At 42.8% G+C, this 26,239-nt stretch overlaps 1 long non-coding RNA gene across 8 annotated transcripts in view; it reads right to left on the reverse strand.

Moving 5' to 3' along the window:
- The window catches only part of LOC140691221 (uncharacterized), a 647,918-nt gene that overhangs the window by 323,429 nt on the left and 298,250 nt on the right, over positions 1–26,239 (reverse strand). For all 8 annotated transcript variants that reach the window (XR_012066789.1, XR_012066790.1, XR_012066778.1 and 5 more), the window contains exon 3: positions 24,294–24,534. This is a non-coding gene — a long non-coding RNA (uncharacterized lncRNA). The remainder of the gene's footprint in view (positions 1–24,293; positions 24,535–26,239) is intronic.

A 26,239-nucleotide genomic window follows, 5' to 3' on the forward strand; every position in this document is an offset into this window, starting at 1 on the left:
ATGCCAGACTCGACGGCTCATAATTCTCATCTTTACCAACTTCTATGAGCAAAGTGCTATTACCACTCCCGTTTTATAGATCCCCAAGGCTCAGAGGTAAGTCAAATACAGTAAATAAGTACAGTAAGTAAGTAGCAAGCTGGGATTCAGAGGCAGGTCTGCCTGACTCCAAAGCCTAGGCGTTTTTCTACAGAGCCAGGCTGCCTTCCCAGATTAACAGAAGAAGTCTCCAGGCAAGAGTGACAAGTAAAAGCAAACCACACCAACACCCAAGCTGCTGGCGGGTCATTGCTGTATTTTACTACCAAAGTGGCTGTAAGAGATCATCTTAGACACAGAGATGGATGAGAGAACAGTACCTATTTGCAAGTGGTCCACAAATCTCACCCAAATGTTTATGGAAACTTTTTTTTTATTGTGGCAAAGTACACGCAACACAAAATTTACCATTTTAACCATTTTAAAAGGCACAATCTTCGTGCATTTCATATACTCACAAAGTTGCACAACCATCATTATCACCTAGTTCTAGAACATTTTCATCTTGCCCAAAGGAGAACCCATAGTTCCCATTAAGCAGTTACTCCCCAGAACCTCCCCTCCCCTCAGCCCCTGGTAACCACTCATCTACTTTCATTTCTATGGATTTAAGCAAATTCTTCTGGTTTCTTCTTGAATAATGCACTTGGAGAAGATCCTTGAAAGATCGCTGTTTCAGAAAACAGCAGCTCCCTTTCTGCTAAAACTTCTGCCACAGCACGTTCACCTGGCTCCCAGGGAGTAACCTGCTAATTACCTAATTGAAGGGCACAGGACTTGGTGCACAGGCAGCTCCTTCCCCCCGGGGAAGCAACTGCACCAGCAACAGAAGATGCCTAAGAACATTAATGATCATTAGAAGCCTTTCAGATCTCTGAGGACAGCCAGGCTTTCCAGGAACAGAGGTGGGCAGGACTATAGGGGGATTCAGGAACAAGCAGAATCTGGAATTGGACACACCTGAATTTGAACCCTGGCTCCTCCACACATTAGCTATGCGCCCTTGATCAAGTCATTCTACCTTCCTGAGCCCCTCTTTCCAAAAATGTAAAAGTGAGATGGTAAAACCTACCTTGTTCAAGCACTGGGAAGGTTAAAGGGGGACTGAATGAGACATAACACACGTTTGCTAGTTCTTTAATTCTGACTACTCAGGAAGACATTCTATCTACTGTACATGATCTTAAAATTAAGCAAAATGGTAAGTCCTATCTTTTCCAGACAGAAAAATAAACAGGCATTATGTTACCTTTACTGAGATGAAAAACACATTTAGTAAATTTCAGGTGATGCCCTGGTATCATTCCTCTCTGTGATCACTGGTCCAGGATCAGAAGCCAGGGGCCTCTGGGCCAGGGCATTTTATTTTTTTCAACAAAGTTCTCCATTTGCTTTCCTATATAATGGTGAAAAGTACATCAAACACTAGTAGTGCTATTCAATAACTTTTGGCCTATCTCAACATATTTTATACAGTGGAGGAAATTAATCATTGAAAATAAACTATGATCTAGTCACTGTCCCAGGTTTAGTTCAAAAGGTGACATCCTAGCCACCATTCTGGGTTCTGAGGTTAAAAGATTAATACAACAAAAATAATGAAATCAGACAGCCATGATTTCAAATCCCGACTGCACTAGCTACACGACTTTGAACAAATTACTTCAAGGTTCAACTTGCTGATCTATACAGTAGAGATGTTAACAGTACTAACTTCATAAAGTTGTTTTTGCATTAAATGAGATAAGCTATATGAAGCATTTTGCACAGTGTACCAAGTTAGCAGTCAATAAATGTTAGATATGAGACTTGTAATTTTTAATAATAAGAAGCAAACACAACAGCATACAAAGACGAGTTCTGGTGGACAAAATCTCTGGGAGCCCAAGAGTCCAGAACTGTTTCTGCAGGAAGTGATATCTCAAAGGATGAAGGTGAGTTAGCCAGATGGAGAGGGAAAGGTCATTCCCAGAGGAGTGAACAACATGAGCAAAAGCAAGAAAGTACAGAGTGGTACACTGAATGGTAGAAGCTGCAAGCAGCTTGTTGGGAGGGAGGGAGAGGTAAGAGCAGAGCCAGATAAAGATGGATTCCATGGGCCCCACTACATTTTGGTCGGGAAACAAGGTTCTAAGCAGGGGAGTCACAAGCTCTGCTCTGCATTTTAGAAAGATCCCTCTGCAGTCTACCTGCAGGATGAATTTCAGAAACAGAATTCAAGAAGCAGGGAGAGTAATCAGGAAGCTGTTGAAATAATTCAAACTAATTGAACTGAACTAAGACAACAGTAGCACAAAGAGCAAGAAAGTATAATAAAAATATTTAAAGGTAAAGGATGTGGTGATTGATTGGATTGAGGCTGACGGAGCAGGTGACTGAGGTTCCTGGTTGGGTGTTTACGTTTACAGTGGGTCCCTTCATTCTAACAGGATACAGTAGAAGTGGACAAGGTCTCAGCTGGGGGATGAAGAGTTCCTTTTATGTAGCAAATAAAAGAGTACTGCATGAAGGAATTGACTAACCTGAGATGTGCCACTCAGATCTCCTTCCAGGAACGAAGGTCTGGGTGATCAGTCCTCTAGAGGACTGTCTCGGCTGAAGAAATATGCCTTGTCTACATGCAGTGACAGATGGGAAGAAAGACTGTCCCACGTCAACTCAGCAGCTCTGAAGGGTCTTCTCCCTGCAACTCAGAGCAGCTCTGAAGGGTTTTCTCCCTGCAGAGCTCCCCAGGAGCCTCTGTCCTCCCACACAACTGGCTGCTCTGCCTTTCCTCTCACAGGTGTGGCTCTTGAGAACTAACGAACTTCCTGCGTGCCCATCTCCGCCTCAGAGGCCCCTTCCTGAGGAACTCAACCGGCCACACCTGTGTTTCTTTTACTCAGCACAGCAGCTCTGGGTAGAGTGTCAGAGAAGGGTAACTAGCTCCATTTTACAGGTGAGGAAAATGAGGACCAGATACAAAATTGCACTTGAGAGCACGTGGGTAGCTCAAGATGAATCAGAATGGCATGCCTTGTATGCTCTACTCAGCTATCTGCTTTCTCTTCATGGTACCTCTCAGCAGGTTCTCCAGCCTGACTGCACATGAACATCATCTAAGGAGTTTCATTTTAAATACCAGTGTCTGGAACCCAGCACCAGAGACTCTGATTCTGTGGGTCTGGGATAGGGCCCTGTAATTTATCAGAATCCCCTTAGAGGCAAGTGACAGAACTCAACTCAAATCAGCCTGAGTAACAAAAAAAGTGCGTCACAGAATAATTTATAAGGATATTGTGGTATTTCATTATGGGTAGGATGAAATGCAGTTGAGCCTCAGAAATAAAGAAACTGAAGTCCCATGTACCATCGGAAGTCATATTCTTTTCCTTTGCTTTTTTTCCTGGTGTGCCTGTTTTTGTTCTGTTCTGCTCCTTCCTTGAGATATCACTGCATTCATGGCTAAAGACAAAGCTGACCACTAGCAGTGTTTAGGCTTTAAGTCTTATCAGTATATACACTCAAAGAGAGTCTAGAGTCTCTTTCTCAAGACTGGGACAAACGTACTAGGAGACACTGTGATTAGCCCAACCTGGGCAAGTACCTACCTACCCCTTAATCAATCATGTCTTAAAGGTGAGATCATAGCAGAATATAATCTTTCTGCAGTGATTTTGACCAGGGCAAGAGGTAACTCCTTGCAAAGGGATGCTAGGCTGGCAATTCCAAGGGAGTCTACTGCATCACCTCATGCCATCCCTTGGCCTCCCCAGTGTCTCCTTACTGCTGTATTTCGAATCCTGACATGGAGTCGATTTGAAACTGTTCTTATTGCTAGTTTAACTTTTATGTGTTCTCGACCCTGAAGAGGCTAAAGAGGAGAGGAAGCCAACTAAGATCAAGAACATAAAATCAGAGAAGCCTGTGATATTATAGATAGAGGAAAAGGCTCATAGAGGTTCTTTCTCTCAAACTCCCCATTTTTAATTTCATTTGGGGAAGCTGAGGGGGGCAAGGAGGTTCAAGATTTCTCAAGATCCCATTGTGAGTTTGTGGCAGAGTTGGACCTGATACCCATTTTTCCAGGCTTCAGTCTAGTATTCTTTTCTTTACAACCAACCAACCAACCAACCAGTGTCTTGAAGCAATTACCAACTGAAAAGAATTCAAAAATTAAAATCAAACACCTCTGAGGAAAAGTAAATCATGTAAAAATGGAATTTGATCTGTACAAATTTGATTTGTATGCCGTTTTTCTCAACACTTAACTTATTCTGTAAATCAAGGACAACCCACAACAATCCCACCATGTCGAATGCTCATATAATTCCAAAGTAGCTACCATGACAAGCAATCATGAGGCAAATATGTTATTTTCATCCTTGAATGGAAGCAATAGGAGGTTTAGAATTTGTCAAGCAGACCCCTAATTAACAGATCCATTGCTTGGGGCTTTAAGAAGGATTATGGGAGGAGGATTACGGGGCAGCACAGGCAGGTAGAAAGCTCACTGACGAGGAGATGGGAGACCTGGATTCTAGTCCAGTGATACCCCTGGTTCTGAGACAGACATTTACCTTCTCTGAGACCTCGTGGTCCTATCTGTAAAAGGAGGAGTTTGAAATAGAGTGCATTTCCCCAAATTTGGCTATGCCATCTTGTCGCTTCTTCAATAAACTGCACTCCAGCCTTGTCATCCCTTCCTTAATAGTCTTTCTTTACATCACCTGCCTTTACTGAAATTGTAACAAGAAAACCTTATCACTGTTATAAATGGAAAACCAGTTACACCAATTGAGGACAATGTCAGCACATATGTAATTATTCAAGTTTAAAAAAGGTTCATCTGGGTTCCATAAAAAGCCCTCCTGCTACCATCAGTGGTGCGTGTACCCCATGATGGAGACTCCTGGGCTAAATGATATCTAGAGACTTCCAGCTCTAACTCTTAGGAATGGTCCAGGTCAAATGATGTAGAAGTCAGGGGGCCTCACACATAAGAGAATCTTCTGAGGCCCCCATTCCCCTGTTGCAGGGTCTAGTCCTTGCTGTGTTCGCCTTTCCCACCACTGCCCTTAAAATGCAGCCTGGAGGCCAGGCCTAGGCTAGCTTGCTTACCTTTTCACCGGCACTTCAATCCAAACTCTGCCGTCAGGTGGGCTCTGAGAAGGACTGACCCGATAGCAGCTTCCTGTTCTGTCCCAACTCAGGAAGTTCTGGATTTTAATAGAAGGCAGTGCCTTACCACACCACACACCACACACCACCACACACACACACAAACACACATGCACGCACAGTTTCTAATTCCAGTGTTGGAATTTCAGGCAGCTCTAGCAAAGGGGATGGAAGAAACCATAGGCAGGACACTTCCCTAATTTCATCGGTGTCTCTCAATCTGTTGTCTGCCACATTCACCTTTTACTGTTCCCTCCCTCCCTCCCTCCCTCCTTCCTATCCTTCCTTCCCATTAGCTTTGTCTTTCCCTATCAACTCTTTTCTTTCTTTGTGTTTCCTTCTCTCTGTCTTTTTCTCTCTGCTCCAATTCTATTTTCTCTTTATGTTCTTCCATCTCATTTTTTGTCTTTCAATTTTCTTCAACATCGACTTGACAAACATTTATTCAGCGCCCTCTCACTGCCAGGCATGGGTGCCAGTCTTGCCTCTCGCCTCTCCCTCACCTTTCTTCACCACCAATTCACCCATCTGCACAGTTACACCCCACCCATCCCACCATCCATCCATCCAGTATTTATTCAGAACACACCTCCTCAGCCTCTGCTTCCTTCTTTCCCATGCCCTCTTATGGCCCTTTCCCTGGCCTGTCTTCTGACCCTGCCAGTGGCTGGCTGATGAGGCCGAAAATCCTTCTGAGGAGCTAAAACAAAGAGTAAGACTGTTGACTCCAGCTAAACTTATGGCAAAGGTCCCAGATTGATCTGGAACTCAAAAAAGTATCTGAGACTGCAAAAAAGGACCACAGGGCAAGACTCCTCAGTTGCAGCCTGGGGATATGAGGGCTGGCGTCTGTCTGATGGGCAATAGAGATATCAACTCTTCCCCTGGGTAGTGGCAAGTGGACTCGGCAGATCTCCACCCAGTCTCTGGTGCAGACCACAGACCTGGTCAGATATCTCAGCCCTGAATGTCTCCAGACTTCGCAGAGGCTGAAAATGAACTTAATGTGGACACCAGTCGTGGAATTATAGATTAGGAGAGGTGACATTACTCAGCCAGTGGCTTCTCTGTTAATAGGTGAAAGAAGCGAAAGCAGGACAAAAAGTAGGCTTTTTGCACCCCAAGTCACAGAGGGGTTAGTGGCCGAGGTGGCCCAGAACCTACGTCACCTAACAACTAACCTCTATGCCCCTGTCACTGAAGCTTTCTCACCTTCCCGTCTATCTCCCTAAAATCCACTTTAGATGAATTAGTGAGTGAGTGCATTTTCTGCAAAGAGAGAGTCTAATTATGCTGCTCCATAATTCCTCAAAAGACTAGGAACAGACTACCATATGAGTCAGGAATCCCGCTCCTGGGCATATATCCAGAAGAAACCTTACTTCAGGATGACACCTGCACCCCAATGTTCATAGCAGCATTATTTACAATAGCCAGGACATGGAAACAGCCTAAATGTCCATCAACAGATGAGTGGATAAAGACGACGTGGTATATTTATACAATGGAATACTATTCAGCCATAAAAACCGACAACATAACACCATTTGCAGCAACATGGATGCTCCTGCAGAATGTCATTCTAAGTGAAGTAAGTCAGAAAGAGAAAGAAAAATACCATATGAGATCACTCATATGTGGAATCTTAAAAAAAAAAAAAGCATAAATACAAAACAGAAATAGACTCACAGACATAGAATACAAACTTGTGATTGCCAAAGGGGCGGGGGGTGGGAAGAGATAGACTGGGAGTTCAAAACTGTAGAATAGATAAACAAGATTATACTGTATAGCACAGGGAAATATATACAAGATCTTATGGTAGCTCACAGAGAAAAAAATGTGACAATAAATATATATATGTTCATGTATAACTGAAAAATTGTGCTCTACACTGGAATTTGACACAACATTGTAAAATGATTATAAATTAAAAAAATGTTTAAAAAATTATGCTGCTCCATTTTCTCCACGGTCTGAGCCAGATGCCCTATAAAGTCAGTACAATAATAATGGGAGGAAAAAAAGATTTATTAAGTGTTTACCATGTTAAGTACTTTGCATGCATTATCTCATTTAAATCTCACAGCAACCCTCTGATGTAGGTATTAATATTATCTCTAATTTACAGATAAGGGAAGAGGCTGGGTGAGAATTCATAAGGCCATATGGTTAGCAGTCATTAATATGCAGGTGGATTCTGCTAAGGGCTGAGAGCAGGGAGAGGTTTGGTCCTGAAAAGGCTACAGCCCCAAAAAAGCAGAACCAGGGCACAAGACCAGAGGAAGGATACATAGCCTGAGACTTTGTCACCTGCATTGGCCAACCGTGGGTTCTCTGATGAGGGGCAGGTGGGTTCCAGGCGGCTGAGGAAGGCTTAGCCTAGTGATGGGGACTGAAGAAGTAGCCCTAGCTGTGAAAAGATGAAGCTGAGGTACCAGGGTGTTGTACCAGAAAATCAAAGATCTGAATAAAACTAAGCATGTATCCCCTTAACCTAAAAACCCTTCAATGCCCCTGCCACCACCCACTGCCCCACCCCCAGTGACCATAGTATAAAACTGAGGTCCTTACCAAGGCATTCAGGGCACTTCAAGATCCAAATTATATCATTTCTTTGATTTCCCATTCCTGTTTGTTCCAGTTCATTTTGTTTTTTTCCCTTAAGCCATTTCTCCAGGTCATGTCTTTGTGCTATCTCCTTAACCCCTCAACCTGGATTATACCTCTTCAGCCTTCAAATCGCAGGTATCACCTCCTCCAGGGAGACTTCCCTGATTACCACCCCTCCTTAGACTAAACTGGGTATTCCTCTTCCTTTTCAATTTCCTGGCATCTGCATATCACTGTACTAACCATACCATATTATAATTTCTTATTTATGTGCCTGTGCTGATCTTCCCCTCTAATGGGTGCTCCTTGAGGCCAGGTCAATGTCTGGTATATTTCTCCATGCCTAAGGTAGGCGCAGCAGATAGTAGCTTCTCAATAAACATTTGCCCAGTGAATAAATGCATAAATAGCTTTGTCCTCATATGATCTACCTAATTCCCCCATGACTCAGTTTACCTAGCTAACAACAAGACTCCCTGCCCTGCCTGTCTCACAGGACCGCTGAGAGGATCAAATTAGGTGATATAAGTGAGACATTTGCTTCAAGAGCTTTAAAGTCAGCAGGAGTGTAAGGGATTCTTATTATCTCACACCTCCCTTAGGCTGCCTGAGTGGCTATCCTATCTTCCGTTTCCTCGTCAGTCTTCAGAGGAAGTTTTCCTCCCAAAGAAACCAATTCAAGTTTGCTCCAGATAAACGATGATAAAGATCATGCTGATCCTCCTCCTCCTCCCCATCCTATTTTCATGAAAACGGGCTGCCCCAGAGGAGAGGAGAAAGTGGAAACGTGTCCAACATGTTCTCATGGGTAATAGCTCTGCTCGCTGCGGCAGGCCAGACTCCTGGTGCGAAACAGAGGGGCCAGGGAGGTAGGACTGCTGATTTGAGGTCCAAGGAATTCAGGTCACAAGTAGGCAATGGGATGAATGCTGTTTTACCACTGACATTTCAGACATTTTGTTTTTTTGACACTGATACTTTAGTTTTTGCCTAAAGAAAAACTGTAAGTGGACATACAGGGTGCAGGGCACCTGGTGGGTAGGAGTGTGGGTTTTGGCCCAGACTCAGGATCTAACTAGCTGTGTGGTTCCAGGCAAGTCCCCTTTGCTCTCTGGGCTCCACACTTCTTCATCTGTGAGAGGGGACAACTGCCATATGCTAAGCCAAGTTTAGTGAGAACCATGTGTGTTCCAGGCTGGCCTCAGCTCTGTGCTTCACACAGGTTTCTTCCATAGATCCTGTCCCATTCCCCCCATCCTTCATTTCAGCTTCACAGAGGAGAGGAACGAAACTCCGAATGACCAAGGGACCGGCCTGCAGTCACGGAGCTGGTGAGCTGCAAGCAAGGGACTTGACTTCAAAGCTCATTCCAACTGCATTTCCCCGCCTGAACGTGCATCCTCATGGAAACACACATCACGGATGTTTGGGGGGAAAACTACCATTCTGCATGATCAGGAGGTGTTACTATGATAATGCATTTTATCCCCAGTGATGTATTAGCCTTTAGGAGACAATGATGCTTTTTACAAAGCTGAAAGGGAGAGCAAGAGCAGGGAAGAGAAGGAACTAGATAAGGTACTTGTGTTTAGTCTGGGCTTTTCCTTACACAACAGAGTTATTTTAAGTTTATGGAAATGAAGTCAGGGACACTAAGCAGGCCTCCTTTTATTTTCTTTTCCCCCAACTATTTTAGGCCCAAGAAGAGGTAAAAGAAGTGTTTTTTTAAGGAGCCCAGCATCTCAAATGTGCCACTACCAGTCTGACCTTGGACATGACACAGTATAGTAGTGATTTGATGCAGAGACTTGAAAAACGAACAGGCAAGGGCTAGATCCCGAACTCTGGGACTTACAGGACTACTACTACTCATTTTTCTCCACCTGGAGAAAAAGTAATGGAGGCTGGAGGCGACATTTCCAACCATGATTTAGTGTGGGTTCCTCGTGCCTGAAGCTGACCTGGCAAAAATTAATCAATGGGGTGGGCATCAGATGCCTTATCTATAGTCGGATGACTAGCACAGGAGGGTGTGGAAAGTGTTAGAGAGACTTCCAAGCTGTCTGAGGGGGCTCAAGTGCCAATTCTGTCCTACCTCAATGGGACTGAGCAACCCCACTAACCTTCCTTGAGACATAGCTCTTTCTCACCTATAAAATAAGTATCACTGTAACGGAGTCAGCCCTGCCACTCCATGGTTGACATGAAGGCCACTGATTCACCAGCCATGATGTCAGGGCCTACCTATATGTGACTGCAGTGCTCTCCCTCCCCTCCCCTCCCCTGCTGGTGCCGAGGGTACGTCCAATCCCCCTTCAGATCTCCGTCTACGTCACCTCCGTGGGGAGGCCCTCCCGGAGCCCCTACACCAGGATAAAGCCTGCATGTTAAACACATTCACTGGAGCACGCTATCTACCTTATTAGCACTTCCCACTGTCCACAATAAGACATTCTGGGATCATGTGATTACTGAGTCTCTAACTAGGAGACCGTACGCTTCTCAAAGGCAGAGGCAATGCCAGTTTTGCTCATTGGTATACTCCCAGCAATGGAAAGTTGTAGGTGTCAAATAGATGTTAGTTGACTGAATGAATAAATGAATGACTAGAAGGAATGAAAGAAGGGACGGAGAACAGGCGTAAGTCGATTAGCCAGGTAGCCAAGCAGGGAGGTTTGTTCAGTCTCGCAGCAACTCTCAGGCGTACATTCTCAGTTCCCAGTGCTGGGGGTGATTCCAGAGTGAGACGATGATAAATTTCAGATAAGTGGGACTTCAGTGACCCCAGACACTGTCTCTGACCCCACTGCAATCAAAGTTAGAGCCACAGTTATTCTCACTCTCAGAACTGCTCTTTTCATTCCCAGAACTGGTCACACTTTACTTGGTAGGTTTTCCATGTGTATCCACTGTCCACATGGCCCACCCCCATCCCCCCAGTGCCTGGCAGAATACCAGTCAATCACCAGTCTAGTGCCATCAGGGATCAGGGCTACAGAGAGGAGATGGACAAGACTCCAGATCTTAAGAAGCCATCAATCCAGTGAGGAACATGAGAAGGATAATGAATGTGAAATACCTTGTTAAATGCTGTGTGAATATAAACGATTACTGAGTTCCTTCTGGCGAACATAAAAATATGCTGAAGCTTCTGATGCTAGAAACTTCTGGGGTGAAAAGCCTGAGAGTGGGGGGCTTTCAGAGACTAATTCTCTTCCAATTAATCATTTGTTCATTCAACAAATTCTTACTGAGCACCTACTATGTGGCAAGTAATGTGTTAGGGAGAAGAGGTCAATAAGCAGAATTGGTTGGATCCCGGCTCCCATGGAACTGGAATTTCCCAGAAACAGCGACTCTCTGCTCCTTTTTCCTCCTCTTCAGTACCTTACTTGCCTGCAAACAAATGGCCTGCTGTCATGTACTGCAGGATTGCTACTCCAGGCTCATAAAACCGAAGCATTTACACTGAAGAAACTAGCCTACCAGGCATCTAGAAGCTGCTTATGGGTTTGCAAGAGTCATATATCAGCCTAACTATGTCGACTTGAACTACCCAGCTTCCCACCACCACTCTCCCTGCAGTCCTATCCACATGCCCTCACCCCACGCCCCTTTCATTTCTCCTACACAGGCCCTCTCTCCCAGCTTCCTTGTGCTCAAATGGCATCTTCCTTTTCCATTTCCAAGAGAAATAACCACCCCAGCCACAAGATAAGAAGGTTCCAGGGAGAGAACAGGAGCATAAGCCAACTGTCTGTCCCTGAGGCATTTGGGGAGCAATTCAGGCAGCAGCTTGGAGGGAGGAAAAGGATACTTAGGCCTCTGGTGAAGCATAAAATAGTCATTCAACTTTCAAGGACAGTGACAGCCCCTTTCAGTCAAACTTGGTTGAGGAAGACGGGCCCAGTGATGGGGACCTCAAAGATAGCTCACCAACAACCACACTCAAAGGGCCATCATTCTCTGTACTGATGATCTTTGTTGTGAAGATGTCACGATTCCGCAGGGAGTGGAACATATTAAGCTTCTACCCCGAATTTAACCTGGCCTTCTCTGAGAGCAAGGCAAGAGGGACGTGCTGGGGAAGTTGGCTTGACGATGGAAGATGACAGCAACTCCCCTGGAGCCAGACATAAGCATAAGTGGAGGCAGCAAAACACTTCCAACCTCAAAGGAAGGGAGCGAGGGGACAGAGCAGAAAATTCATTCAAGGAAATGAGTCAGAGGAGTCATGTTCCAGTGCCTACACTGCTGGGTAAGAGATGACCCTCTCAGAGCCTCAGTTTCTCCATCTCCTAAGGGGCACAGGTGCCTGTCCGGCTCCAGCGTTCTCTTCAGACCTGCATTTCACTTCCTGGATCTGCTGTCCTTGCCTCCCCCAGGGAGAATGTGCCAAGCCAGCCCGTGATGTGCTGTGAGGCTTGGTGCAGTGTGATTTACTGCGAGGCAGCCTGGATACTCAATGGTACCTTTGGAACAAGCTCACCATCTACAATCTTGCTAATTATTGCCCTCATGGGAGAAGTTTGTTTCTTCCCTGCTCTTTGGGTCTTAGCACAAGGTGAAAGGCTCTTGCTGCTTTCCCTGGGCTATGCAAGATCTCCATCTCAGAGCACAGGGGCAAATTTATTTCAAGGGCTGGCTTTGGGCAGAGGAGAAATGGCCAACCCAGATACAGTACCAGGAGGATACTGTTCATTCATTCTGCAAACCTGTTTTGAGTTTCCATTATGTGAATGCTACCATGTGCTTCTTTTTGCCACCTTCCCCTAATCCATTCTCTACTTGGTCTCCCCCTGCCTGGAATACCTTCTATGCCTCCTTTTTTTTTTTAAACCTCTAAAATGTCTTTTATCATTCAGGCTTCCCCACAGATAGCATATTCCCTGTAAAGTCCTCCCAGATATGCCCTCCAAACTAACTGCTCCTCCCTGTGCTTTGGCCTAGGATTTGCTGAGACCTGCACTTCATACCCATTTCAACCTTCTCTGTTTTGTAATTAGTGACTTGTGCATCTCTCCTTCATCTGATGGTTGCAATCCAAGTTCACAGAGCGGAAGGAAGACATCATCTCTGTAACTGATCCCAACCAGTATCTTATACCCTCATGACCTTCCAGGTATGTTTTCTCAGTTAGAGGAAGACAAAGTAAGGAAATTTGAATGACACACACTTGCTAATCCAATGGCTGCTGTCAGCTAACATTTTTGAGTGGATTTTTGCTACAAAACAATGACAACACTCTCTCCAGCCCTACATCTTTAAGTACCATCCTAGGCTGATAACTCTGAGTTTGCACTTTTACCTCTGATTTATATGCTGAGCTATAGCATCCTCTCTCCTCTCAGATGCCCAACATCCATCTCAAATGCAAGTCACATGTCCATAACAGAACTCTTGATTGTCACCTCCAAAGTGTTAATCCCCAGCCTTCTTCAGCTTAGTAAACTGTACCACCAGGCATCCAGCTGCTAAAGCTCAACACCTAGAGGCCCCCTTGACTTCTTACTTTGCCTCAGCCCCTGCAACTCCTCTCACCTCTGCCTCCAAAGTATTCCCTGGGTCTGTCCTTTTCGCTCCATCTCCATTGCTAAGAACCGAGTCCAAGCCACCACTGTCTCTAACTTAGACAACTGCAACAGTAGCATTGACCCCTGCTTTCACTCTGGCCCCATTAAAATCCATCTACCAGCCAGGGGCCTTTGAAACATGTGAACTGTATAGTATCACGTGACTTCTTAAAGCCTATGAATTCCCAGTGCAGGTAGAAAAGAACTGCCTTCAGGCCTGATTGCCTGTTCAACCTCATGCCCTGAAAGCTCGCTCTAATCAAGCCACTCTGTTTATCATGCTCACCAAGCTCAATCCTGCACGATGCTCCCTCTACGTGGAACAATGTGCTCCAAGATCTGCACATGGCTGTCTCCTCTTTCACTGAACTGTCACCTCCTTCCCTGTCTTCCTAATCTAAAAGTTCTCCCCGACCTCCACACAACACTCTGTCGTAGTGCCCGGTTTTCATTTTGTATAGTACTTACCACTCACCAAAATGATCATCATTATGTACTTGTTTGCTGTGGTTCCCCTGTAAGACTGTAAATTTTATGAGACCATATAACTTGTCTATCTGTTCATCTTTATTTCCTTAGGATCAAAAACAGTATCCAGCACATATTAGGTATCACGAATACCCACAGACAAGCAGTCAGACAGATGAAGTAAGAAGTAAGAAGTAAGAAGGGTGACAAGCTGAGAGGAGGAATAGCCTGGCAGAACAGTGGGGGCTCCTCAGCCCAGAGTGACAACAGGTGACAAAGCACAGGTTAGAAAGGAAGACGGATGGGGCATCCTGCCGCCTTCTCTGGTCAGCCAGTGTTCAAGTCTTGTTCTGGAATCTTCATGCTGAGACAAGGAGAACAACGAAGACCTAACTGATCTGTAACATTTATGAGAAACAGTAAATACAAATCCCTTACGTAACTGGTATATAAAATCATTTCATGTGAGTAATAATGTCAGGACTGGTGATTTATTTTAAATATTACAGACTGTTAAAGCCTAGTTTAGTTGTATTTAAAATTCTTTCTAGAGCTAGAATGGGCGACCCTGGAAAGAAATGAGTTCCCTGCCACTGGAGGTATTCAAGCCAAGACTAGCTGGTCACATGGCATGGATGTGAGAGAATATGAAGTCATCAAACCAGAGTTGGACTGGATATGCTGGAAGGGCAATTCAGGGGTTTGATTTTGACCTGCCAGTAACAATAACAAAAATGCGGATGAAGATGCTAATCATGCAGATGATAGAGTTCTGAGGTCACCGTAGCTCACGGTGATGATGACCACATGACGGCTAACATCACTGAGCTCTGACTACACTGGATTATAAGTGTTTTCAGGTCTTAACTGTTTTATATCAATTATCTCAGTTAAGCCTGAACATATGCCTGAGAAGAAAATATTATTACCTTTATTTAGCAAATGAGGGAACTGAGGCTGAGAGAACTTACCCTCCCTAAAAATGTACTCAAAGCCACACAGCTAGTTAGGAAGTAGCAGGGTAGGTATTTCAGTACAGCTTTTTTTTTTTTTTTCTTGGTGGGTGGAGGTAACTAGGTTTATTTATCTATTTATTCTCAGAGGAGGTACTGGGGATTGAACCCAGAACCTCATGTATGCTAAGCATGTGCTCTACCACTTGACCTATACCCCGCTCCCCTTGGTTTTTTAAAGTTTTTGTGGAGTTATTTTTATTTGTTTTTTTGTTTTCAGGGGGTAATTACGTTTATGTATTTATTTATTTTAATGGAGGTACTGGGGATCAAACCTGGGACCTCATGCATGCTAAGCATGTACTCTACCGCTGAGCTATACCTTCCCGCTCAGTACAGCTCTTAATGACATCCTCATAACCATAACCCCTCTGGCCAATTATATGGATGCAACTGCAGAATGTGGTATGCTCTTCTTTTGAGTCCTGGGACATAGTAAAGAAAAAGAGAGTTCTAGTAGATATCTTAAATATAGGATATGCTGATGACTCATGCATAAATGCATGTAGGGGTGACATTCATACTGAGACAAACTGGAACACCCAAACACAATTCAGGAAATAACTGATTTTGGTGTAAGATCTGTCATTGCCTTGCTGTGTGACCCAGGTACATTGCTTTCCCGTTCTGTGCAACCTCAGTGTAAAATGAAGAAGGGAAAAGAGATGATCCCTAAAGTCAATTTCAGAAGTGTTTAGGTATTCACGGAAACTCACTCCTATCTATTCATCTATCAAGCCATATTTAGAAGTGAATAGGAAATAAATTATCTCCTTATGTGGATTTAAGGAAAATGCAAAGTCAAAAATCCCCAAGTACTCCTCAAGACTCAAGCTGTGGGTCAAATGAGGAAATGCAAGTTATTTCTAAAGTAAACAGTCTAGAAACTCCAGAAAGCATCTATTTCTTCTCTAAGAGCCTCAGAAGTAAAAGGAAAAAGATGACTTCCAAAACTGCTTGTCCATTATTTAATGTATATACTCTGTTTCCTAACCAAAATTAGAGTTCTTATACAAATATACTAAGGACAGAAGGCATTCAGAGCATTACTATAATATTCAGCAGATAAATAGCACATTTTATCCTTCTACAGGCCTCATAAGAGAACATTGCTTCCTTGCAGACTACCATCAGCTATGGGGAATTTCTCCTAAATCAGAATCACATCCACTTATTAAAAGAGAAAAAAATACTATCTTTCAAAAAAGAAGTCACTATGCTGGTTTTCTGATTAACTGTCTGCAAGCCCTGATTTCCCACGTGGGTTCAAACCATGCATCTGCTAGAGTTTTGTTTCAGTCTGACTCTGATCTCCTTTGGGAAGCACAGAAAAAGCATTTCCAAGTCTCTGCCACCTTCTAGCCACGTGACCTTGAGTGAGACCCTTCATCCCTCCAAACTTAAATTGCCTTTTCAGGGGAATTTACTGGTAATGGAAATCAGCCAGTTTAAAGTGAATCCACTTAAAACAAGTTCTAAAACATTATACTAAATAGCAGAAGAGATACCATTGGGACTTCAGTTTAAAAATAAGACAAAAATCTTTTTTAAAAAGTTATTCCTAGCTTATATTCAGGGAACTGTGTGACTCCATGCTAATTCTCAGAAGCAACAAAGAATGAATCAAGTATGGGTTTGGGCACACATTTTTTTTTTTCAAAGTACAAAGCAAGTTACATCCTTCTTTTCTTTATGTTTGATGTTCACAGATGATCATTAACAGGTTCATGTTTTCGGAATGTTTAAGAGTAAAAACATTTTCCCAAAGGTTTCTCATAGTCCTTCTATTAAACATTGTCATTGAAAAAGTCTGTCGTGTTTAATCCTCAGGGATCCTCTCTTCTTCAGTTGTTAATTTTAAAAACTCAGACTCTCATTTGCTTATAACTCAAGCACTTTTCCAAAGTAACTTTCAAAAGTTTGATGAAATGATTATTTCTACTATAATTGGTCATTTTACTTTACAACTACACTGCATTACTCTTTTGTATTATTTGATGTTTGTATCTATGAACTGTGAGCAGACTTGCCAACAAAAATATTGATATGATGGTTGGGGAAACAATGGTTAAGCAGAGAAGAATGTTTCAGTGGGGCTACTTTTATAAGTGGCTGATTCATCAGTGAATATGTTCATGTTAAGATGATTTTTGCTTCCCTGTGCAACATTACATGGCCTTGGATAACCCCCGCATCCGCACCTGACCTCTCTCACCTCCATTAGTTCTTTCTTCAAATGTCACCTCAGTTAAGACCTTTCATGAAAATGTTATTTTAAATGGCAGTCCAGTTCCAAGCTCATACACATCCACTCCACTTATCCTTTTTCTGCTTTGGTTTCTTTATGTTTTAATTATTTTTAATTTTGTTTTTTATTGATGTATAATTGATTTATGATGTTAGTTTCAGGTATACAGCAAAGAGATTCAGTTATACATATACATACATATATTTTTCTTCAGATTCTTTTACATAATAGGTTATTACAAGAAATTGAGTATAGTTCCCTGTGGTGTACAGAAGGTCCTTGTTGTTTATCTATTTTATGTATAATAGTGTGTATCTGTTAATCCCAAACTCCTAATTTACCCGTCCCCGCCCTTTCCCCTTTGGTTTGTTTTGGTTTCTTTATAGCACTTACCAATGCCAAACACAATGTATATTTACTTCTTTCTTTGTTTATTATCTATTCTTTCCCTGTTTCCACTAGATTGAAGGCTCCCTGAGAGTAGCGAATTTTGTCTGCCTTATTTATTCATTGCTGATTATCATTACTGAGAACCATGCTAGGCATGTAATAGGAGCTTAAAAAATATGTGGTGAATGAATGAATATTCAAATGAGAAGAATCTCCAGGATCTCAAATGTTGAAGAATATTACTGATAGTACCAGTGTTGTGGGTTTTATGCCTAATGCAAAGGCAGACAAGGAGGTTCCTTCACAGCTTTGCCAGTGGCTCCCTGGAGCCCTGTGTGGAACGGTATGATAAGATTGATTAGCAATGTCTGCCCCTGGGCATCAGGAGTGTCCAGAGGAATAATAACATCATGCCAGGTACTCTTCCCTCCTGCCCTGTATCACTGCATGATCAACCCCCAACTCCATGTAGACTTTTCACTAATGTCTACCATTAGTGTCTACCATTATGTACACATATTCACACCCAAGACAAAAGTGCAGCTTGGCTCACATTGTTTTAAAAGGTAACAGTCATTTTTAAGATCTCAGCTAAGATACTTTCTACTTTACACTCTGTTTTAGCTGCCAGCTCATTGTTAATTGCCAACCTGTTGCAAGTAGTATTCAAATAATACAGCATCCCTGGGAAACAGATTTTTAAGTTGCAAGAAGCTTTAGAAATAATCTGATTCAAACTAATCACCTTACAGATGGAGAAACCAAGGCTTAAAAGATTAAGATTTGTTCTCAAATCTCTCAGCTAAAATAATACAAATATGAACGTCACACCTTTAGCAGGTATAAACAAAAGACAAACCAGAGATCTAAGGAAATTAAGGACAAAATGAAAAGGGAAGAAGAAAAGAAACACATTTGGGCAGATGCTGGGCAGGGTATTCACATACTTTGTGTTTCCTGCCTCAATAAAGTGGACAATCACTGCCCTACTCCCATTTCTGAGAGGCCACCATGTCTCATGTCTCATGTCTCATGTCTCAGGTCAGCCTCTGAGTCCAATCCTCACTGCTCTTTGTTTGTGTTTTGTCAGAATTAGAACATGTTGCTCCTGTTAATCAATCATAAGTCCTCCACATGATTTCCTCAGATCATTTAAGAGATGACTTCATTTGCTGGTTTTATATATATATATATATATATATATATATATATATATATACACACACACACACACAACAGAATATTACAGCCATAAAAGAGAATAAAATGACGCTGTTTGCAGCAACATGTATGGACCTAGAGATGATCATACTAAGTGAAGTAAGTCAGACAGAGAAAGACAATTATAATATGACAGCACTTATATGTGGAATCTAAAAAACAATACAAATGAATCTATATACAAAATAGAAACTGACACACTCACAGACAGAAAATAAATTCATGATTAGCAAAGGGGAAGCGGGAGGAGGGATAAATCAGGAGTATGGGATTAACAGATACACGCTACTATGCATTAAAGAGACAAGCAACAACGTCCTACTATACAGCACAGTACAGCACAGGGAACTATATTCAACAGCTTGCAATAACCTATTAAGGAAGATAATCTGAAAAAAATCATATATATATGATTTTATATGTAAAAGTTATATATATATATATAAAACTGAATCACTTTGCTGCATGTGTGAAACCAACACAATATTGTAAAGCAAATATACTTCAGTTTGGGGGGAAAAAAAAGAGAGATGGCTCCATTTAAAACGGAATTCCATTCTCTAGCCTTGGGTAGCCCTTCGCTAATCAAATGGTTGTATTCCTCCTGACTCTCTCACAAAGCTGTTTCTTGCCACCATCAGAGTCACATAGCACACCAGCATTTTCAAGTAAGTCCCTATTCTACTGAAACTATTTGCTGGAAAATTCCAATAAACCTCTCCTATATGAATACTACTGCTTAAAGTTCATCAAAATTAGAGAAATCAGCCAGCAGTCCCTTCTTCTCTTCCTCACCCTGGTATTACGTTTTATCATATCAAAACTGCCTTCTGAGCACTCAGCGAACTTTCACCAGTACATGGATGATGTGGAGGGCAGCTGGGGTTTGGGGAGATTCAACAACCAGATCATTTCCACATTTGCTTTGCTCCCCCTTTGTCTTCAAGCCTTACCCACGGAGGGCTTCCCACTCTGCCAAGCTCGGAGAGAGAGAGACGTCTTTATTAGGCAAAGCACCCTGGAGGCTGCCAAGCCCTGGGTACACAGGAAAGCTTGCTCGGCAAACAAAGCAGTCACCCCAGAGTCTAAGATAAATAGACACACACTGAGGTTTCAGTGACCCAGAAAGCCCTAAAAAGAAATATGATTTACCACAGGATAGAAAAAAGCTATTTTCCACCTAACACAGCTGATGGGTGTTTTTCCCCTTCCAAATGGACAAAAATAATACCTTGAGGAAGAGGGGGAAATGACACTCTTTTTCAACTCCCCAAGGAGAAGTTCTTGGGAGAATTAGGAGCCAGTGAGAAGGCTCAGCTGGAGTCGGAGCTGTGCTGCAGCGAGATCTGTGCCAAACAAGGACAGAGAGTGGCCAAGTCTATTTTCAGTGGCACTGACGCTCCCTGCTGATGATGCCTCTCACATAACAGGCTGTGTGCTTCACGAGGCCAAGGACAGTGTCCTGCTCGCCACGGTAGCCCCGCTCCTTCCAGAGGCCTGGCCCATGGTAGGTGCTCAGTAAGTCCTCAGGTAATAAGTTCATAAATCTTACCCTTATTTCCTATTCTTGTGTCACCCCTGCCGTGTTCTTATTTTTAGACCGTGATGCTACGAGCTGGAGACCCTCCGTGAGTTTATTAGTTTCCCATATACAAATCTAACTCTGATTAAGGTTTCTATGCTAACTCAGTGACAAAAGCTGTCTCTAATATTATGTCATTTAATCCTCACCATGTATTTGTGAGTTAGGAACTGCTATTTTTATCTCCCATTCTACAGACGGGGAAACTGAAGCTCAGAGATGCTACAGAAATTGCCCAAGTTTAAACTCAAAACCAGGTCTCATTCTAAAGACTGTGTGCCTTTATTCCTACCCTTAAGGACTTGCTAGTGATGTGAACAACGACTTGGATCATCTCTAAGACAGAACCTCTCAAGCTGTCCTGTTCACACAAATCATCTTGCTAAAATGCAAATTCTGATTTAGAAGGTCTGGACAGGCCTGAGTCCCCACAATACAACGAAACTCCCACATGGCCTGCAGATTGCACTTTGGATGTCCAGCCTGTCTAAGAGATCTTTTCTTTCTGATGTCCTCCATTTCTATTAAACAGGAAGTATTCTTGACCAAAATAATGTTTGATTTCACTGTGTTATTGGTGGCTAGTGAGATATTTAGCAAAAGGCTTTCTGGTATAATGCAAAGTCTCAGAGACTCTGCTCGGAGCTTGGAAAAAATATTGAAGTTTTGTGGGCAGAGATGTGATATGATCTTATTTGCATTTTAGAAGGTGTCTCTAGCTGCAGTGCACCGAACAGTTTGGGGAGAAACAAGATTGCAAGTGGCAGAGCAGGGAAAAATCTCCAGCAGTGGTCCAGACAAGAGATGATGTAGCTTGGAGAAGCTACCTGCCTCCTTGCTTCTAGTTTAAATACTATCACTCACATGAAATTATTAGTATCAAAGTTGCTCAGAGGGAACTAGAGAAAGTATTAACTCAATTATGTAATTTTACAGAGAAAGACTCAGGTTAAGAGAGAAATTCCCAAAGTCATACAATTTATCTGCCATAGCATTTTTCACTACACTTTCTATAGTATGTTAACAGGTGTTATGAACAAGAAATAAAAAGTGCAAAGGGATTCAAATGTGTTTAAGAAACACTTGATTAAATAGTTAAGCAGTTTTGTTTCCTGCAGGACTTCTCAGAGCCTTTAATAAGCTAATGTTCCCTGAGAATCTTCTAGAGTGAGATAATCGTATTTTCCAAATGACTAGGGAACTTTTTTAGAACTTGTGTTTCATAAAAATACTTTGGGAAACTGGTGTCTGGTGTTCTTTCCCGGGATCACACCATACTGCTTCTCATTACTTGGGTGAATTAGCTGCATCTTCCTGGTATAGACAGGCCCCACCTTCATCTCTCTCAGGAAAACTCTTTATAGCCCATATATTTGCCCAGTTAATTCTTTTCCCTCTAATTTCTCTTCTATCACCTTCTGTTGTTGGTGAAGCATGCTTGTTTGTTCACGAAGTATGAATTAACTTGGTGGGTCTGTACTGTCTGATCCTCTAAGGGGGAAAGTTACTTTAAAAGCAAAGAAGGCAGAATCATAAGACTGAGTACAAACCCTACTTTGTTAATATTTTTATATAATTACAAAAAATATAACCCATTGAGGCTTTTTTCTCATTTTTCAGATGATATGGCATAACTAGATTATCTGTCCTTCCAGCTCTAGTCTGTAAAGTCAATGTCATGATTAAAGTCTCTTTGATCTCTCTTAGCAAGGTCAGAAACTATCTGACAGGCCAGGGACTTGACTGAACTCAAACTTCCCTGTTATATGTCCATGCCCTCTCTTTGGAGCCTCCGTTCACTGTCCCCAAGAGGTATGTCACCTGCACACTTGTCAAAACCTTCTATGTGTCCTTAGATTCAGACACAGAGTTAGGAGTGGACCTTCTGAGACTGTATCCCTGTTTCTTCATGGGTACCTGGCCCACATCGCTACATTGCAAGGGGCAAGAAGCCTCGCAAGGCGTCCCAATTCTTCATCCAGCTCTCTCCCAGGCACCGCAACCTTTGGATGATGCCAAACAACTCACTCCCAGCTACCTTGGTAATCACCAAAGCTGCCACCTTTCAGAGAGCAACACAAATTCCTATCAGGTCCACATTCTGTCATCACACACCTCAGAGCTGATGGCCCAGGCTGCCGCAGCCAATCCAGGCCACTTTGGTCACGACAGAACAGCCTCAGGAAAAATCAGCGGCTCATTCAGCCTTGCTTCAGCTGCAAGCAAAACCTGCCAGACCTCATTCTCCTCTTCTCTCCCTGCCTACTTCCTTCTCCCAGCCCCTCCTCCTCCAGACCGGCTTCCCAGGGGAGCACAGTGTCTCTTGTGGTTGGACTCTGTGTGCATATGGAAATATCACCTGAATAATTTACCACTCCCAATGTATTCTTCTTTCCTTAACTAAAGGGGTATGGGTCTATAACCGTACGGGGCAGAGAGGTTTTTATATACTGAATATGTTAATGCATAAACATATGCAATTTGCCAGTCACTGAACAAAGCCATAGGCTTTAACACTTCCTTGTCATTGTCTTTGGCTAAGTTAGAACTTTTCTCCCTTTACTTCTTATTGACATCCAAATGACCTGTGGAAGACTCCTATTTGTCAGTCTTTGGTAACAAAAGTCCAATTTTCCTTTTGCGAATGCACTCTTTCATGAGATTAAGTTTATGTGGCTTGTGTGGGAACGACCCCACTATGGCTCTGGGATGGACACATGATCCAGCCTTGGCAGTCAAAGTCAGCTGGCCACCAGGATTGTTTTCAGGGATATGCTGGTGACTCAAGGGGGCCAATGACAGTCAGCCCAGAGCTTTTGCTAGAAATGATGAGAAAGATAGCATTTTCCAATGAGATGCTAGGAGAGCAGAATGTAAGCCTAGACCTGCACCAGCTTTCTCTGCCACAACTTGGAAGCATGAATGAAACCAAAAGAGAGGAAACCAGAGACCAGAGAAGAAGACATATTATGCAAAATACTGTTTGAGATTCTAAACCCAGCCATGCTTGTAACTAGCCTTATCTGCTGATCTTTCAGATCTGGGAGCCAATAAACAATGATAATGATGATGGTAATGATGATGCTGATGACTGCCTAAGTCAGCAATAAGATGGAAGAATGGATGCTGTGGGTACCACTGTTATCTGCCTTTAGGCTAAAGACATTTATCCATCAGTGGCCATGAGCGCTGCCTGCTCACAGACCAGCAACTGTCCTCAGCTGAATGAAACTGTCTCATCTAGTGGTATGTCTCACCCCTAGAAACAGCTCACATCTGATGACTTACCACTTGAAGGAGTACATAGGCCCAGACCCCTTGTCTCCATTCCACACAATTCTGTGAAGCTATCCCAGATCCAAGCTCCCCATGGAATTGACTGAGGCCTCTGCTGCAACTCCACTGCAGTTTAACACCTCCTTCTGCCTAATCCTGCTTCCCCCACTGCCTATCCTCAAGAAGAACAGGGGCTATCCTCAAGAAGAAACTCCAGGAAACTCACTGAATTTGAATCATCACCTCAGTCTGTTTCCTAGGTAACTTTATCTAACACAGCGGGGGTTGTGCATTCATAACCAAAGGAAACCCAACTAACATACAGTCTTGCAAGACCCAACCCAAATGTCACCTCTTCCATAAATCTTCAACATTAAGTGCTTCTTCCTAAGCTTCCAGAGCTTGTTACTTGTACACTTTCATTTAGACGTATCCATTCCTCCTCACATCACATACTTGATGGTTTGTGCGTCTGTCTCCTCCTGGAAAATTGTAAGCTCCCCAAGTCTTTTTTATGTCTGCTAGAGCCCTGACCACTATGCACACAACCTGCACTCATCATAAACCGAGGGTCACCCTGAGCGGCATCCACATAAATTTCCTCCCTGTGATCACTGCCAGGAGGTATTCAAGACTATTAGTTATCTACTGCTATGAACAAAATAGCCCCAAATACAGCTGCATAAAGCAACAGACACGTATTTACTCACCATTTTCTGTGGTTAGGGAAACTGGAATCAGCTTAGCTGGGCTCTGGCTCAGGGTGTCTCATGGTATTGCAGCCATCAGGCAGAGCTGTAGACACATGACGGCCTAACTAAAGGCTTCCAAGATGGCTCACTCACACAGCTGTTGGCGGGAGGTCCCAATCCCTTACCACAAGGACCCCTCCACTGGGCTGCCTGGGTATCCTCACAACAGGGCAGCTGGCTTCCCCTACAATGAGGGATCCTAGAGAAGGAGAAAGAGAGAAAGCAAAGAGAAAGTTACAGTGCATTTTATGTCCTACCATCAGAAGTCTCACAGTTAAGAAGGGGAGAACTAGAAACTCCCTTTGGAAGAGAGGAGTCTCAAAAGATGTGTGCACAGATTTTAAAATCACCACCAGGATGTTGCACATTACACTGCCCAGCTTCTTCTCTGAGCCATGAGAGAACCTTCTCCACTCCCACTAGGAAAGACCATAGCACTTTTCCTAAGCAGCCTGACTGTTTTGAACTTCGGGGCACTGTAAACTGGGTAACATCTTGTTTTACTCTTTGCTCCTCAGAAAATTAAAATCAGATTTATAGCCTACCTCCATCACGGGTAAAATATTTCCTGGCATATATTTTATATGCTATCCTCATTTCTAAGTTTTGCTTTTCTCTTCCCCAGTTTTCCCTTTGCATCGTTTTTCCGACTTTAAATTTTACTTTACTTTGCTATATTCTATGCATGTTAATAAGCTGCCTTATATCCTTTTTGAAGACAAGGCAAGGTATAAATAAATAAGTACAAGCATACAAATGTATACATACATACCTAAAATAGGGCTCTTGATTTACTAGTATAAATCCCTAGAGTCAGAACACCACATCATTTAAACAAATCCAGGTCATTTTATCTGACAAATACTGTGGTAAGAATAACAGCACTTAAATAACTGCTAACATTCACTGTGCATTAACGATGTGCAAAAATTTCACTTATTCCTTGATTTAACCTTCATATGTCCCTGGAAGGTAGGGATTATCATGATTCTCACTTTACAGATAAGGCTTGGAGGGGTGAAGAAACTTTCCCAAGGTCACATTTCTAGCAAGTGGCAAAGCGTAAGTTCTAATTCAAGATCATTGGGTCCCAGAGCCAAAGCTCTATGCAGCTTCACTTCTTTAGGGCAAATGGAAAGTATATTTTAACATGTCATCAATGAGAAGACAGAAGCCCACAGAGGTGAATTCGAAGTCATCAGGTGCCCCAGTGCCCAATGTTGTGGTGTACAAAGGAAGGGGAAAGCGTACACCTGAGGATTTCATAGTCCAAGCAGGAACAGATAACTTTAAAATGTTAAGCAATTTCAAGATAATTACATGAAATTACATGAGACAAAATGAAGAGAATACACATTAAATGCTACTAGTGGTCAAATAAGGCAGAAAACTCCATGATCTGAGGTTACAGAAGGCTTCTAAGAAAAGGTGAGATTTAGGCTGGACCTTCAAAGATGGACTGAAATTGGAGAGATAAAGATAAAGAAATTGCAGAGATAAAGCATGGAAAGAAACACAAAGATGAAATTCTCCAGGCATCACGTGAATAATTCCATCACCCTTAGCCTCTTAGGAACTGCTACTTAGATCAACCACTTCATGTGCCCAGTAACTTGTAGAGAGCAGACATGCATATATATACACATGTACATTTCAAATGTGGAAAAGAAAAGTCAAAGGCAGCAAGAAACATACAGGCATTAAAATAGAAATTTAGAGATGGTACAACAGTGGTTCTCTCAAAAAAAAGAGAATCAGGGCAGAAAGAAGCTGTAAACCACTACCCTGTCATTTCTGACTTACAGGATGAATCAACAAGCATGTTTAAACTCGATAGGGAGAGAACTGTCTGTGGGGTCAGAAACCATCTATCTTAGTTTCAGCTTGGCCAGGCATGATGGGAC

The sequence above is a fragment of the Vicugna pacos genome, chromosome 3, assembly GCF_048564905.1.
Source record: "Vicugna pacos chromosome 3, VicPac4, whole genome shotgun sequence".
NCBI lineage: Eukaryota > Metazoa > Chordata > Mammalia > Artiodactyla > Camelidae > Vicugna > Vicugna pacos.